We start from the raw sequence: 17,516 nt of genomic DNA, 5'->3' as shown, positions 1-17,516 counted from the left end.
AAGAGCAGGGAGGTTATGCTTAAATTGTATAATACTTTGGTTAGGCCACAGCTGGAGTACTGCATGCAGTTCTGGTCACCGTAATATAGCAAGGACGTGATAGAGAGGGTATAGGGGAGATTTACTCGGATGCTGCCTGGAATGGAGAATCTTAGTTATGAGGACAGATTGGATAGGCTGGGTTTTTTCTCATTGGAACAGAGGAGGTTGAGAGGAGACCTCATTGAGGTGTACAAAATATTGAAGGGCCTGGACATAGTGCACAGTAAGGGCTTACTTCCATTGGTGGAGGGGTTTATTACGAGGGGCCATTGTTTTAAGGTGGATAGTGGAAGGTTGAGAGAGGATTTGAGGGGGGGCTTCTTTACGCAGAGGGTTGTGGGGATCTGGAACTCACTGCCTGGAAGAGTGGTGGATGCAGAAACCCTCCACTTTTAAGAGATGGTTGGATGGGCACTTAAAGTGCCGTAACCTGCAGGGTTACGGACCTAGAGCTGGTCATTGGGATTAGACTGGATAATCTCTTGTTGGCTGGCGCAGATGTGATGGTAAGTACTGCAGGGAATCGAATATGGCCAGGGTGATCTCCTGGATTAGTTTCGATTATCTGGATGGGTCGGAGAGGAATTTTCCCAGATTTTTTTCCCTAAATTGGTTTGGATTTTATCTGTTTTTTGCCTCTCCAAGATCACATGGTTCCAGTTGGGGTGGAGTGTAGAATGCTTCAGTGAGGTGTCGCAGTTGTATGGGATGGACTGGTTGGGCTGGGTGCTCTTTACCTTTCTGCCATTATTCATTGTTTGTAGGTTTATAAGTAACCTTCAGGGCTGCTGACCGAGGGCCGTGCGGCTCTTTGTGGGCCAGCGCGAACACAATGGGCCGAAATGGCCTCCTTCTGAGCTGTAAATTTCTATTGGCTAGACTTTTCACTCAGTTAGCTATCGCCCAAAAAATGGCCGATGTTCCAGCCTTGGCGATGAGTCAGCCTTCATGACCGCTGGAACATCAGAATAGCCCAGTGATGTGAAATGGGGCCAGCGATAGCCCAGAAATGTGGAAGGCAAAGCTTCTCTAGCAATGGCCTTCTGCGCATGCGTTTTTATTTGGTAAACAGGTTTTCCCGCGTTTCAGGAGGTCAGGGTTCATCCACACATGCGCAAAAGGCAAAGGGAGGGGGAGAGAGAGAGAGAGAGGATAGAGAAAGAGGAGGAAAGCAGAGTGAGAGAAAGATATATACAAAAGAGATAAAAATAGATAAAAAGAAAAAATGTCATCATCATACAGTGATGTGGAGGGGGGGAGGCGGAGGGCAAAGCCCTTTTCTGATGAGGCTAATGAGGCCCTCGTCCAGGAGGTGCACTCCCAGTGGGCCCAATTTACCCGGGGTGGGCGTGGGAAACCTCCACTCCGGGTCTACAGAAAGATTTGGGCCGAGATCGCAGACGTCGTCTCCTCGGCGTCCCATGAGGCGAGGGGGTCCGACCAGTGCCGGAAGCGCTGGCACAGCCTGGTTGCTTCGGCAAGAGTAAGTATAGATTTTATATTGTAATGATGCAAATTGTAATTATAATAGTAAATCTCCTGGATTGAATTTAAGCTTGTTATTCTTGCATATATTACATATATATTCTTTGCTAAGATCTGGACAGGGCGATGAACCTGTGCCATTTTTAAGTCTCTCTGGCTGCTGTCACTTACACAGTGACCCAGCATGGACTAGGGGAGAGCTGCTCTTGCTCACTGTCTGCCCTGGGACACTTTTAGCTCCTGTCATTGCCCAGTTCAATGGCGATTGTAGTCGAGAGAGATGTATGTGTCAAGCATTAGCTTCTAAACACGCCGATCTTTGTTCTAACCGTGTATCAATTGTGGATAAAAACCATATTAGCTTTTAAAGTTGGAAACTGTTGTCTTTCCATGATGTTACCTGGTCAGTTAGCTAATGGCATACTCTTTTCATGTTTGCAGAGGAAGATATCTAGCAACCATTCTGAGCAGAGGTGCACCAGAAGGGGCCCTGCTCAGGTGCAGCCACTCACTGACCTCGAGGAGCGTGAAGCGGCACTTGTGGGAACCCACAGTCGCTTGGCCACCACCCGTGATGTTGCAGAACCCTCCCATGCGGCACGTGAGTAATGTGTCAAGCAGTGTTAAAGTAATGTAACGTCATTTAATTATAATATACGAGTGATGTCATGTTATGCATGCAGCTTCTGTGCTATTCTCAGGTTGACACCATAGAACGTAAGAAATAAGAGCAGGAGCAGGCCATCTGTCCCCTTCTCTGCCCGCTCCCCATAAACCTTCACTCACTTATCATTCTGTCTATCTGCGACTGATCTAGCCTCCACAGCTCTCTGGGGCAGTGAATTCCACATAGATGTACTACCATGTGTACTACCGTATGATGCATTAATATGTAATGTCTCTTGGTCACATTTATTGTAATAGTGCTGCTCCTCCTACGTATGCCAGCGCAGCGCTAGAATCCCTTCAACTAAGCTCAATAAGCTCAATTGTGTTTTGCAGGTCTTCCAGCTCCAGAGGCGCAAAGGGAGGCCACACCCTCATCTGCACCTGCCCCATTGCAGGTGTTATTCACCACCGGTGGTGAAGAGGAGGAAGAGGAGGAGACCACCAACCCAGAGGAGGAAGGAGATGTTATGGAAACAGAGGAGGATGCTCCTTGCATCCCTCTGACAGTTGAACCTGCAGCCACTTTGAGGTAGCGGGACTAAGCGGCGTGCAGCCAGCATCGCCGAGGCGTTTAATAGCGCACACGCCGACCCCACGGAGGTCGGGTCAGCGAGGTCAGCACACGCCTCCTCTGGCCGATCGGATAGAGGGCTTGACCAAACTGCGAGGAGAGTGTCGCAATTAGTCCCGAGGCGTTCGTGGTGTTCACGAGGGACATGTCCCGGGTGTGTGCTTGCCAAGCGGAGCTTTCACAGCAGACGGTTTTGGAGATGCACAGACCGCCTCCATCGATGCCTTGTGGCATGCGTTGTTGGTGGGACATGGCACTGAACCCCAAGGTGCCGCCATCAGACATACCACGAGCACCAGCACACAAGCGTGGCAGGAGGAAACACTTCCTTCTGACTCGGAAGGCGATTCCTCAGCTTCGTCTTCCCCTCCAACAGCCCCCCAACAGGCGATCACACCACTATCACCCCCACCACGGCAGCAACTCTTGCCGTCGCCCGCTGCACGCCAGACTCGTCACGCTACCCTGGGACCAAAACGGAGTGGGGTTAAGATACGGGGTGGGTACAGGCCGCAGGTAGGGAGGGGGGTGTTTTATTGTTATTGTTCTTGCTCTTTTTTATTGTTGTTGGGGGATTTTGGGGGGGTGGAGGGGAGGGGGGGGGAAGTTATAGCTCAATATTATTAAATTAATAAAAAAATTTATTGAATTTTACAATTGTTGTGCAGTGTCTTCTAATAACGTAAGTTAAGGTAAAACATAAATGCAACTGTTGTACAACAATCGCCAGGCTAGACCAGACAAGGATGAAACATAACTCAACGCAAATGCAACTGTTGTCTAACCGTAACTGTAACAGTAACTGTGACTGTCCCCAATGTAAGTTCATGCAAAGTGTTCATTTATGAGCTGCTGGCGCAACAGTTTTGCAGCTGCGTAACTCCCACGGAGTTTCTCCAATCTTCCAGGGTGGGGGGGGGGTGCGATGGGTGGGGTAGGTGGGACCATGAATTCATCGACAGGCTGATTATCCTCCCCGAGGTCCTCACCAGCCTCTTCCTCCTCTTCCTGCTCCTCGTCGTCTGCCTCTTCCGCCTCCATTCCTTCCCGAGGTGGACCGGCAGCCCCACCTGGCAATTGTTATCCTCTCCTTACAGCCAGGTTATGCAACATGCAGCACACCACAATAAACTCAGAGACCTGGTCAGGGTGGTACTGTAGGCTGCCTCCAGAATGGTCCAGACATCTGAAAGGCTGCTTGAGCACTCCAATTGTCTTTTCGATGATATTGCTTGCAGCTATGTGGCTTTCATTGTAACGCTTCTCGGTTTCCGTCAGGGGATTACACAGGGAGGTCATGAGCCAGCTGGCAAGGCCATATCCTTTATCCCCCAGCATCCAACCATGACCTTGTGACCGATTGTTAAACAGGTCAGAGACAGCGCTCTCACGCAGGATGTGAGCATCATGGATGCTGCCTGGAAATTTAGCATTAATTGCCATGATTATTTAGTTGTGGTCGACAACGAACTACACATTCAGGGAGTGCAATCGCTTTCAGTTACGAAACAGCTCCGTGTTCTGTAAAGGTGCTTTCAGGGCGATGTGCATGCAGTCTATTGCTTCCTGCATCTTGGGAAAGTTTGCTATTCTCAAGAAACCCAAAGCCCTCCCGGTTTGTGCCTCCCTGGCATCATAAAGTCCATCCTGCGAGCGTAACAGGCTTTAGTCACCTGTCGAATGGAGCAATGTGTGGCATGCTGAGAGATACCACAAATGTCGGCAGCTGAGGCCTGAAAGGAGCCCGATGCATAGAAGGATAGTGTCATGTATCTTACATTATTATATATAACTGTATCCTAACACGCTATACATGACTGTAATAAGATATGACCTGTAACCACCAGCATACCTTACCACCAGGGGTGCACTTGCAAGAGACAGGTATATAAGGACAGGTCTCAGGCAAGTGCAGCATTCCAGAGCTGTGAAATAAAGGTGCAGGTCCAGAGTGACCTCGACTTCACTATATGCCTCGTGTGAATCTGTACAGAGGGGACAGGACTTTACAGTGGCGACGAGTTACGGGATTACAGAATTCACAGAATGGCGAACAATGGATCAGATGAAAAGTACAATGCGGGAGACAATTGGGAGGACTTTATAGAAAGGCTCCAGCAAAGCTTTGTAACCAAAGACTGGTTAGGCGACGATAAGGCAGACAAGAGAAGAGCCCATCTCTTGACCAGCTGTGGCTCGAAAACATACGCTTTAATGAAGGATCTGCTGGCACCCGAGAAACCAGCAAGCAAGTCGTTTGAAGAATTGAGCACACTGGTAAGAGACCACCTGAAGCCAGCGAGCAGCCTACACATGTCCAGACACAGGTTCTACAACTACAGACGCTGTGTGGGCCAGAGCATACCCGACTTCGTGGCGGAACTTCGGAGGTTGGCTAGTTTATGTGAGTTCTCCGATGAACTGAGGAGAGAAGTGCTGAGAGACTTTTTCATTGAAGGAATAGGCCATGCAGGCATATTCCGAAAGCTCATAGAGACCAAGAACCTGACCTTAGAGGCAGCAGCACTGGTTGCACAGACATTCTTGGTAGGGGAAGAAGAAACGAGGTTGATTTACAATGCAGTCACGACAACTAACGAAATATCGGAACAAGAAGTTCACAGCACTAAACAAGCTGCTACCTCCACGCACAGGCAAAACCGGGAGACCAAGCTCTCGATAGCAGGCAGAAGCCATGAAGAGCCACAGGAACGGCCGTTCACACCTCATCAACCCACAATGCGAGCAATCAACTACAAACTGAGAGAAGCTCAAGAGAGATCAGCCAGATGCAGCTCATTCTTTGGGAACACTTTGAACAATGGGGCAGGTCTGTGCTGGAGGTGTGGGGGTGGGCACTCGTCAAGGGGATGTCGATTTCAGCAGGTTGTTTGCAGAAATTGTGAAAATACAGGGCATTTGGCCCGCATGTGGAAAAAAACGGCAGCTCGGCTGGTATACGAATCGGATGGGTGATGGTGGGGACAGTACCCGGGACCAGTACCGCTGTACATCGGTGCTCCTACAACAGGACGCTGCTCAATGGCCGCTGCTCCTACAACAGGGCGCCTCCTATAATGATGAGGGTCCTACTCAATGGGATATCTGTCAACATGGAGCTGGATACGGGAGCGAGTCAATCTCTCATGGGCGCTCAACAATTTGAACAACTGTGGCCGCATAAAAGAGAGAGACCAAAACTCACAAGGGTCGACACCAAACTAAGGACCTATACCAAAGAAATCGTACCAGTCCTCGGCCGCGCCATGCTCTCTGTCACACACAAAGGGACAGTGAACCGACTTCCCCTGTGGATTGTCCCCGGAGACCCCCCAGCACTGCTGGGGAGAAGCTGGCTGGCAAAACTAAACTGGAAATGGGATGATGTCCATGCCATGTCATTAGAGGAACGGACCTCCTGCTCAACAGTTATAAAGCGATTTGAACATCTCTTTCAGCCAGGTGTGGACACTTTCAAAGGGGCCAATGTCAAAATCTACATCACACAGGATGCTAGACCGGTTCATCACAAGGCCAGAGCTGCACCCTATGTGATGAGGGAAAAGATTGAACACGAACTAGACAGGCTTCTGCCGGAAGGCATTATATCACCTGTGGAATTTAGCGACTGGGCAAGTCCCATCGTCCCAGTCATGAAGCCTGATGGATCCGTACGAATCTGTGGGGACTATAAATCTACCATAAGCAGAGTCTCCCTTCAGGACCAGTACCCGCTGCCCAGAGCGGAGGACTTATTTGTCACATTGGCCGGAGGTAAACTTTTCTCAAAATTAGACCTCACATCTGCGTATATGACGCAAGAATTGACCGAGGAATCCAAGCTACTCACCACCATCAACACACATCGAGGCCGTTTCATGTACAATCGATGCCCATTCGGCATCAGGTCAGCAGCTGCCATATTCCAGCGCAACATGGAGAGTCTGCTCAAGTCCATCCCGGGGACGGTTGTATTTCAAGACGACATACTTATCATGGGCAGGGACACCAACTCCCATCTCCGTAATTTGGAGGAAGTACTAAAGCGGTTGGATCGGGTAGGCCTACGAGTCAAGAAATCCAAGTGCCTGTTTCTCGCACCCGAGGTTGAATTTTTGGGCAGAAGGATTGCCGCTGACGGAATCCGCCCAACAGAGTCCAAAACAGAAGCAATTTGCCTGGCACCCAGGCCCCGGAATGTCTCAGAACTGCACGCCTTTCTCAAGCTGCTCAATTACTTTGGGAACTTTATGCAGAACTTAAGCACGCTGCTGGAGCCTCTCCACGTGCTACTCAGGAAGGGGTGCGATTGGTTTTGGGGATCGCCCAGGAACGCGCCTTCAATAAGGCACGCAACCTTCTGTGTTCCAACAGTGTTTTGACTTTCTTTGATCCAGGTAAAAAGCTAGTTCTCACATGCAATGCTTCAGCGTATGGGGTCGGGTGCGTTTTGCAACATGTCAATAGTGCGGGCAAATTACAACCCATAGCTTATGCCTCCAGGTCACTTTCGCGGGTGGAACGTGGTTACGGAATGATAGAGAAGGAGGCGCTCGCGTGCGTGTATGGTGTCAAAAAGATGCACCAATACCTTTTCGGGGCCAAGTTCGCATTAGAAACCGACAACAAGCCCCTCACGTCTCTCCTATCCGAGAGCAAGGCAATAAACGGCAACGCCTCGGCACGAATTCAACGGTGGGCACTCATGCTGGCGTCCTACGATTATACCATACGGCACAGACCAGGCACAGACAACTGTGCCGACGCGCTCAGCAGGCTATCCCTGGCGACCATGGAAGAGTCTGACGAACAGGACTGTGAGATAGTCATGGCAATCAATGCCTTTGAGTCCACAGGTTCGCCCATGACGGTTCGCCAAATCAGAGCCTGGACGGCCAGAGACTCCATGTTTTCCTTAGTAAAAAGATGTGTCCTAACCGGTGACTGGGCAGAGGCTCGTGATGCCTGCCCCGAAGAATTAAAACCCTTTCACAGGCGCATGCATGAGCTATCACTACAAGCAGACTGCCTGATGTGGGGCAGCCGAGTAGTCATGCCTCTGCGAGGCAGAGAGGCATTTGTCCGGGAGCTCCACCGCAAGCACCCGGAGATCGTTCTCATGAAGGCCATAGCCAGATCCCACGTCTGGTGGCCTGGTATTGACGCGGACTTGGAGCTCTGCGTCCGAAGGTGCACCATTTGTGCCCAACTCAGCAATGCCCCCAGGGAGGCTCCACTGAGCCCCTGGCCCTGGCCTACCAAACCGTGGTCGCGGGTGCACGTAGACTATGCGGGCCCCTTCATGGGCAAAATGTTCCTCGTAGTTGTAGATGCATTTTCAAAGTGGATCGAATGCACCATTTTAAACTCGAGCACAACCTCCACCACTGTGGAGAGCCTCGCAACCATGTTTGCAACGCATGGAATCCCTGGCATATTGGTCAGTGACAATGGTCCGTGCTGCACCAGCGCAGAATTCCAAGATTTTATAATTGACCACGGCATAAATCACGTCAAGACTGCACCGTTCAAGCCGGCCTCCAATGGCCAGGCAGAGAGAGCAGTGCAAATCATTAAACAAGGCATGCTTAAAATCCAAGGTCCCACGCCTGTCGCGACTGCTGCTGGCATACAGATCTCGTCCGAACTCACTGACTGGGATCCCCCCCGCGCAACTGTTGATGAAAAGGACTTTAAAAACAAGGCTCTCATTAATCCTCCCAGACATGCACGAAATCGTTGAGGCAAAGCGCCGTAAGCTGACTGAGTACCATGACAAAAATTCGAGGGGGAGATGGAATGAGATAGGGGACAAAGTGTTTGTACTAAACTATGGCAGGGGTCCCAAATGGCTTGCAGGGACAGTAACGGGCAAGGAAGGAAACAGGCTGCTGGTAGTCCAAATGGACAATGGCAAAACCTGCCGGAGGCATGTAGACCAAGTCAAAAGCAGATTTACCAACAACACTGCGGAACCAGAGGCAGACTACAATGTGGAACTTGCACCACACCTAGTGGACAGACAGAAGAAACAACTTGAGGAAAGGGCAATCCCAACAGACAGCCCAGGCGAGTCAACAACAATCACACCAATCGAAACAGACAGCCCAGGCGAGATACCAGCAACCACACCCAAAGAAAAACAGACACCAAGGCAAACAACTGAACCACAACTCAGACGCTCCACGCGAGAGCGTAGACCACCTGAGAGACTGAACCTATAAAGACAATAAGACCCTGGGGGAGGGTGATGTCATGTATCTTACATTATTATATATAACTGTATCCTAACATGCTATACATGACTGTAATAAGATATGACCCGTAACCACCAGCATACCTTACCACCATGGGTGCACTTGCAAGAGACAGGTATATAAGGACAGCTCTCAGGCAAGTGCAGCATTCCAGAGCTGTGAAATAAAGGTGCAGGTCCAGAGTGACCTTGACTTCATTACATGCCTCGTGTGAATCTGTACTAAGTGGACAGGACTTTACAGATAGTGCCGCAGTAACCTTTACCTCAATGGGCGGTGTGGTCTGATGGTGCTGGTAGGCTGCAGATCCCTCTTGATAAGCTGGCATATCTCATCGATGACCCCCTTTCGAAAGCGCAGCCTCCTAAGGCACGCATTATCAGACAAGTTGAGGTAAGGTTGCTTTTCCTGTAAGTTCGTCGGCTGTACCTTCTCCTCCTCTGTCTCCGCATTAGTCTGCCACCTCTTCGATTGGCCCCTTCACTAAACCCTTCACTTAACTCAACTTCAGACACCAGAATGTGAGTATTTACGAGTAATGGTAGAGAAGCTACAGGCCCCATCACAATCACTATTATCACTATTATCACTTTGACTGTTGTCATAAATGCCCTTTGTACCAAAAAAATATAAAATATAAATTATAAATAAACATATAAATATAAGTATAAATGTGAGTGAATCTATCAGTAAAAGGCCCTTAAATAACTCACAAATTATAAGCCCTTTGTTTAAGCAGCCTCCTCACTTCCCCCAACTTTCAAAATTGCATTGGTGGTGCCGCGTTCTGTGAGGAAGATCAGGTAAAAGCAGCTTTTCTCCAGGGATGTCCAGCAATCTTCTCGGCGAGCGATTAGCCCGGCGATGTGTGGGCGATCACCTTGGCGATCGGACACAAAAGTTGGGCCGGCAATTTTCCAGCAATGTTCCTGTCCAACTTTCCACTTTTGAATCAAAATGGGCAATAGCCTGCTTTTTTGGGTGATATATGGGCACTAGCCCAGCGTTTCTATGTTTCGAACCCATGTTCTTTTTTGGTCATTTTAAGACTTGTTAATGTGCAAATTTGCTCAGGAGTTACTTGATTCTTATATTTAAAGTTGGTGTTAAACCATCTGAGGAAACCTGCAGTCCACTGGTGAACAGAAGTTGAGCATCGTTGGCACATCAAGCCAGCTGTGCCATTTAAACAGACTTGAACTGTTGTGAGATCTCTGAACCGCTCATTCATAGCTGCACTTAGTGTTTACAAACACATCAAGATTAGTCTTTATTATGTCTTGGTCTCTGGAGTTCAACGCCTCAACATCAGTAGAATTACCAGATAGGGAATGGGTGACCAACAGGAAGAGCAGTGCAAGGAAAGTAGTGCAGGTATCCCCTACGGTCATTCCCCTGAGAAACAGATACACCGCTTTGGGTACTGTTGGGGGGGATGACTAATCAGGGAAGGGCAGCGGCAGCCAAGTTCATGGCACCATGGATGGCTCTGTTGCACAGGAGTCCAGGAAAAAGAGTGGGAGAGCGATAGAGATAGGGGATTCAATTGTAAGGGGAATAGATAGATGTTTCTGCGGCCGCAACCGAGACTCCAGGATGGTATGTTGCCTCCCTGGTGCAAGGGTCAAGGATGTCTCGGAGCGGGTGCAGGGCATTCTGAAAAGGGAGGGTGAACAGCCAGTTGTCGTGGTGTATATAGGTACCAAAGATATAGGTAAAAAAATGGGATGAAGTCCTACAAGATGAATTTAGGGAGCTAGGAGCTAAATTAAAAAGTAGGACCTCAAAAGTAGTAATCTCAGGATTGCTACCAGTGCCACGTGCTAGTCATAGTAGGAATCGCAGGATAGCTCAGATGAATACGTGGCTTGAGGAGAGATGCACAAGGGAGGGATTCAAATTCCTGGGGCATTGGAACCGGTTCTGGGGGAAATGGGACCAGTACAAACCGGACGGTCTGCATCTGGGCAGGACCAGAACCAATATCCTAGGGGGAGTGTTTGCTAGTGCTGTTGGGGAGGAGTTAAACTAATATGGCAGGGGGATGAGAACCTATGCAGGGAGACAGAGGGAAGTAGAATGGGGGCAGAAGCAAAAGATAGAAAGAAGAAAAGTAAAAGTGGAGTGCGGAGAAACCTAACGCAAAAAGCAAAAAGGGCCACATTACAGCAAAATTCTAAAGGGGCAAAGTGTGTTAGAAAGACAAGCCTGAAGTCTCTGTGCCTCAATGTGAGGAGTACTCGGAATAAGGTGGAGGAATTAACTGCGCAGATAACAGTTAACGGGTATGAAGTAATTGGCATCACGGAGACATGGCTCCAGGGTGACCAAGGCTGGGAACTCAACATCCAGCGGTATTCAACATTTAGGAAGGATAGACAGAAAGGAAAAGGAGGTGGGGTGGCATTGCTAGTTAAAGAGGAAATTAATGCAATAGTAAGGAAGGACGTTAGCTTGGATGATGTGGAATCGGTATGGGTGGAGCTGCGGAATAGCAAAGGGCAGAAAACGCTAGTGGGAGTTGTGTACAGACCACCAAACAGTAGTAGTGAGGTTGGGAACAGCATCAAACTAGAAATGAGGGATGCATGCAATAAAAGTACAGCAGTTATCATGAATGACTTTTGTTGTGTATCTGTAAAGCATGCACTCCCATGTTCCGCCACCAGGGAGCGCATCCCCTGAAGTCCCAAGGGATATCAGCATCACTTGGGAGAACTGTATATAAACCGGCCCCGAAGTACTGTTCCTCACTCTGGAGTGTCTTAACAGTGACTGAGGTCACTGTTACTTTAACCTCCCTCTGTGCAGTCTCATCTGTATTAGGAACACAATAACTGCCGACGAATATACGAATCCAGCACAAAGATGCAGCAAACTGTGAGCATCCTGGAGAAGTTCTCGGACGGTGAGGACCGGGAAGCCAATGTTGAATGGCTAGACCAGTACTTTGTAGCCAACGAGCTGGACGGAGAAGGAAGCGCTGCAAAAAGGAGAGCGGTCCTCCTCACGGTCTGCGGGGCACCGACCTACAGCCTCATGAAGAATCTTCTGGCTCCGCTGAAACCCACAGATAAGTCGTATGAGGAGCTCTGTACACTGGTTCAGAAGCATCTTAACCCAAAGGAGAGCATGCTGATGGTGAGGTATTGGTTCTACACGTGCCAGCGATCTGAAGGTCAGGAAGTGGCGAACTACGTCGGCGAGCTAAGGCGACTTGCAGGACAATGTGAGTTTGATGGCTACCTGGATCAGATGCTCAGAGACTTTTTTGTACTGGGCATTGGCCATGAGACCATCCTACGAAAACTTTTGACTGTAGAGACACCGACCGTCAGTAAGGCCATTGCGATAGCACAGGTGTTTATGTCCACCAGTGATAACACCAAACAAATCTCTCAGCACACAAGTGCTAGCAATGTTCATACATTAACTGGAACTGTGTTTGCGAGCAGAAATGTACAGGGCAGAAACCACGAGTCTGCAACTGACAGCAGGCCTCAGGTAACCCAGATTACTCAGAGTCTGCAAAAAGGATGAATGCAAGGCAATTCACACCTTGTTAGCGTTGTGGAGGTTTCCATTCAGCCTATTCATGCTGCTTCAAAGGGTATGTTTGCAAGATTTGTGGAACAATGGGGCACCTCCAACGAGCTTGCAGCTCTGCAAAACCTGCTAACCACCACGTGGCAGAGGAAGATTGGTCCATGGTGGATCAAAGCAATTTCGAGCCTCAGAAAGAGGAGGCAGATGCTGAAGTACACAGGATACACACATTTTCGACGAAATGTCCACCTATAATGCTAAATATAAAATTGAATGGCTTACCTGTAGCCATGGAATTCGACACTGGCGCTCGCCAATCCATCATGAGTAAAAAGATGTTTGAGAGACTGTGGTGCAACAAGGCACTCAGACCAGCCCTGAGCCCCATCCACACGAAACTGAGAACGTACACCAAAGAGCTCATCACTGTCCTGGACAGCGCCATGGTCAAGGTCACCAACGAGGGCACGGTGCACGAATTGTCACTCTGGATTGTCCCGGGCGATGGCCCCACACTGCTTAGAAGGAGCTGGCTGGGCAAAATCCGCTGGAACTGGGATGACATCCAAGCGCTGTCACATGTCGATGAGGCCTCATGTACCCAGATTCTTAACAAATTTCCTTCCCTTTTTGAGCCAGGCATTGGAAACTTTTCCGGGGCGAAGGTGCAGATCCACTTGGTCCCAGAGGCACGACCCATTCACCACAAGGCGCGAGCGGTACCTCACATGATGAGGGAGAGAGTGGAAATTGAGCTGGACAGGCTACAACACGAGGGCATCATCTCCCCAGTGGAATTCAGCGAGTGGGCCAGCTCGATTGTTCTAGTACTCAAAAGCGATGCACGGTCAGGATTTGCGGCGATTATAAAGTAACTATTAATCGTTTCTCGCTACAGGACCAATACCCACTACCTAAGGCAGACAACCTATTTGCAACGCTGGCAGGAGGCAAGACGTTCACCAAGCTCGACCTGACTTCGGCCTATATGATGCAGGAGCTGCAGGAGTCTTCGAAGGGCCTCACCTGCATCAACACTCACAAGGGACTGTTCATCTACAACAGATGCCCATTTGGAATTCAGTCGGCTGCGGCAATCTTCCAGAGAAACATGGAGAGCCCATTCAAGTCGGTACCACACACGGTGGTTTTTCAGGATGACATATTGGTCACGGGTCGGGACACCGTCGAGCACTTACAAAACCTGGAGGAGGTCTTCCAGCGACTGGATCGCTTAGGGCTGCGGCTGAAGAGGTCGAAATGCGGCTTCATGGCAACAGAAGTGGAGTTTTTGGGGAGAAAGATCGCGGCGGATGGCATTCGGCTCATAGACGCCAAGACACAGGCGATCAGGAACACACCCAGGCCACAAGACGTCACAGAGCTGAGGTTGTTCCTGGGACTCCTCAACTATTTTGGTAACTTCCTACCAGGGTTAAGCACCCTCTTCGAGCCCCTACATGTGTTATTGCATAAAGATGAGAACTGGGTATGGGGAAAAAAAACAAGTAATTGCTTTTGAGAAAGCCAGAAACATTTTATGCTCCAACAAGCTGCTTGTATTGTATAACCCGTGTAAAAGACTTGTGCTAGCATGTGATGCATCGTCGTATGGAGTCGGGTGTGTGTTACAACAAGCTAACGTTGCGGGGAAGTTGCAACTTGTCGCCTATGCCTCCAGGAGCTTGACGAAGGCCGAGAGGGCCTACAGCATGATTGAGAAAGAGGCATTAGCGTGTGTGTTCGGGGTAAAGAAAATGCATCAGTATCTGCTTGGCCTTAAATTTGAGCTGGAAACCGATCACAAGCCCCTCAAATCCCAGTTCGCTGAAAACAAGGGGATAAATACTAATGCCTCAGCCCTCATACAAAGGTGGACACTCGCGCTATCAGCGTATAACGATACCATCCGCCACAGGCCAGGCACCGAGAACTGTGCAGATGCTCTCAGTCCGCTACCATTGCCCACCACGGGGGAGGAAATGGCGCAGCCTGCAAACTTGTTGATGGTGGCACAGCCCACAGACTTGTTGATGGTCATGGAAGCATTTGAAAATGATAAATCACCTGTCACGGCCCGCCAGATTAGGACTCGGACTAGCCAAGATCCTCTGCTCTCCCTAGTAAAAAACGGTGTACTGCATGGGAGCTGGGCCAGCATCCCCGTTGAAATGCAAGAGCCAATCAAGCCGTAACAGCGGCGAAAGGATGAGTTGTCCATTCAGGAAGACTTCCTGTTGTGGGGTAACCGCGTAGTGCTACCCAAAAAGGGCAAGGAGACGTTCATCTCGGATCTCCACAGCACACACCCAGGTATAGTAATGATGAAAGCGATAGCCAGATCCCACGTGTGGTGGCCCGGTATCGACTCTGACGTAGAGTCCTGTGTATGGTAATGCCGCGTGTGTGCTCAGTTGAGCAACGCGCCCAGAGAGGCACCACTAAGTTTGTGGTCCTGGCCCTCCAGACCATGGTCGAGGATCCAGTTCAACTATGCGGGCCTGTTTCTCGGTAAAATGTTCCTGGTGGTGGTGGATGCTTTTTCAAATTGGATTGAATGTGAAATAATGTCGGGAAGCACCGCCACCGCCACCTTTGAAAGCCTGAGGGCCATGTTTGCCACCCACGGCCTGCCTGACATAGTAGTAAGTGACAACGGGCCATGTTTCACCAGTGCCGAATTTAAAGAATTCATGACCCGCAATGGGATCAAACATGTCACCTCGGCCCTGTTTAAACCAGCCTCCAATGGGCAGGCAGAGCAGGCAGTACAAACAATCAAACAGAGCCTTAAACGAGTCACAGAAGGCTCACTCCAAACCCGCCTGTCCCGAATACTGCTCAGTTACCGCACGAGACCCCACTCGCTCACAGGGGTGCCCCCGGCTGAGCAACTCATGAAAAGGACACTTAAAACCAGACTCTCGCTGGTTCACCCCAACCTGCATGATCAGGTAGAGAGCAGGCGGCAGCAACAAAATGGAAACGATGGCCACGCCACTGTGTCACGGGAAATTGATCTGAATCATCCTGTGTATGTGTGCAGCTATGGACATGGTCCCAAGTGGATCGCTGGCATGGTGATAGCTAAAGAAGGGAGTCGGGTGTTTGCAGTCAAAGTAGACAGTGGACAAATTTGCAGAAAGCACCTGGACCAAACGAGGCTGCGGTTCACAGACTGCAGATACCACCTTTTTCGAGCCCACAACACACACCCAAAGGATCAACGACACAACCCCGGACCAGGAAATTGAACCCATCACGCCCAACAACCCAGCAAGGCCAGGCTCACCCAGCAGCCCTGCAGGGCCAACAACACGCCAGCCCAGCGAGGGCACAGCCAACACACCAGAACAGACATTTGTACCGAGGCGGTCCATCAGGGAAAGAAAGGCTCCCGACCGCCACACCTTGTAAATAGTTTTCACTTTGACTTTGTGGGGCAGTGATGTTGTGTATCTGTAAAGCATGCACTCCCATGTTCAGCCACCAGGGAGCGCATCCCCTGAAGTCCCAAGGGATCCCAGCATCCCTTGGGAGCACGGTATATAAGGCCTGTTCCTCACTCTGGAGTGTCTTAATAAAGACTGAGGTCACTGTTACTCTAACCTCCCTGTGTACAGTCTCATCTGTGTTAGGAACATGATAACTTTATTCTACATATTGATTGGGCTAACCAAGCTGGTAGCAATGCGGTGGAGGAGGATTTCCTGGAGTGTATTCAGGATGGTTTTCTGGACCAATATGTCGAGAAACCAACTAGGAAGCTGGCCATCCTGGACTGGGTAATGTGTAATGAGAAAGGTCTAATTAGCAATCTTGTTGTGCGAGGCCCCTTGGGGAAGAGTGACCATAATATGGTAGAATTCTTTATTAAGATGGAGAGTGACACAGCTAATTCAGAAACTAAGGTCTTGAATTTAAGGAAAGGTAACTTTGATGGTTTGAGGCGTGAATTGGCTAGAATAGACTGGCAAATGATACTTAAAGGGTTGACGGTGGATAGATAATGGCAAACATTTAAAGATCACATGGAGGAACTTCAGCAATTGTACATCCCTGTCTGGAATAAAAATAAAACGGGGAAGGTGGCTCAACCATGGCTAACAAAGGAAATTAAGGATAATGTTAAATCCAAGGAAGAGGCATATAAATTGGCCAGAAAAAGCAGCAAACCTGAGGACTAGGAGAAATTTAGAATTCAACAGAGGAGGACAAAGGGTTTAATTAAGTGGGGGAAAATAGAGTACGAGAAGAAACTTGCCGGGAACATAAAAACTGACTGCAAAAGCTTCTATAGATATGTGAAGAGAAAAAGATTAGTGAAGACAAACGTAGGTCCCTTGCAGTCGGATTCAGGTGAATTTATAATGGGGAACAAAGAAATGGCGGACCAATTGAACAAATGCTTTGATTCTGTCTTCACGAAGGAAGACACAAGTAACCTTCCGAAAGTACGAGGTGACCGAGGGTCTAGTAAGAAGGAGACTGAAGGATATCCTTATCAGGCGGGAAATTATGTTAGAGAAATTGATGGGATTGAAGGCCGATAAATCCCCGGGGCCTGATAGTCTGCATCCCAGAGTACTTAAGGAAGTGGCCCTAAAAATAGTGGATGCATTGGTGATCATTTTCCAACAGTCTAATCAACTCTGGGTCAGTTCCTATGGATTGGAGGGTAGCTAATGTAACACCACTTTTTAAAAAGGGAGGGAGAGAGAAAGCGGGTAATTATAGACTGGTTAGCCTGACATCAGTGGTGGGGAAAATGTTGGAATCAATTATTAAGGATGAAATAGCAGTGCATTTGGAAAGCAGTGACAGGGTCGGTCCAAGTCAGCATGGATTTATGAAGGGAAATCATGCTTGACAAATCTTCTGGAATTTTTTGAGGATGTAACAAGGGAGAACCAGTGGATGTGGTGTATTTAGACTTTCAAAAGGCT

This window comes from Pristiophorus japonicus, chromosome 13, assembly GCF_044704955.1.
Source record: "Pristiophorus japonicus isolate sPriJap1 chromosome 13, sPriJap1.hap1, whole genome shotgun sequence".
Lineage (NCBI taxonomy): Eukaryota > Metazoa > Chordata > Chondrichthyes > Pristiophoridae > Pristiophorus > Pristiophorus japonicus.
The sequence above is the reverse complement of the archived record's forward strand: the minus strand, read 5'-3'. Positions refer to the sequence as shown.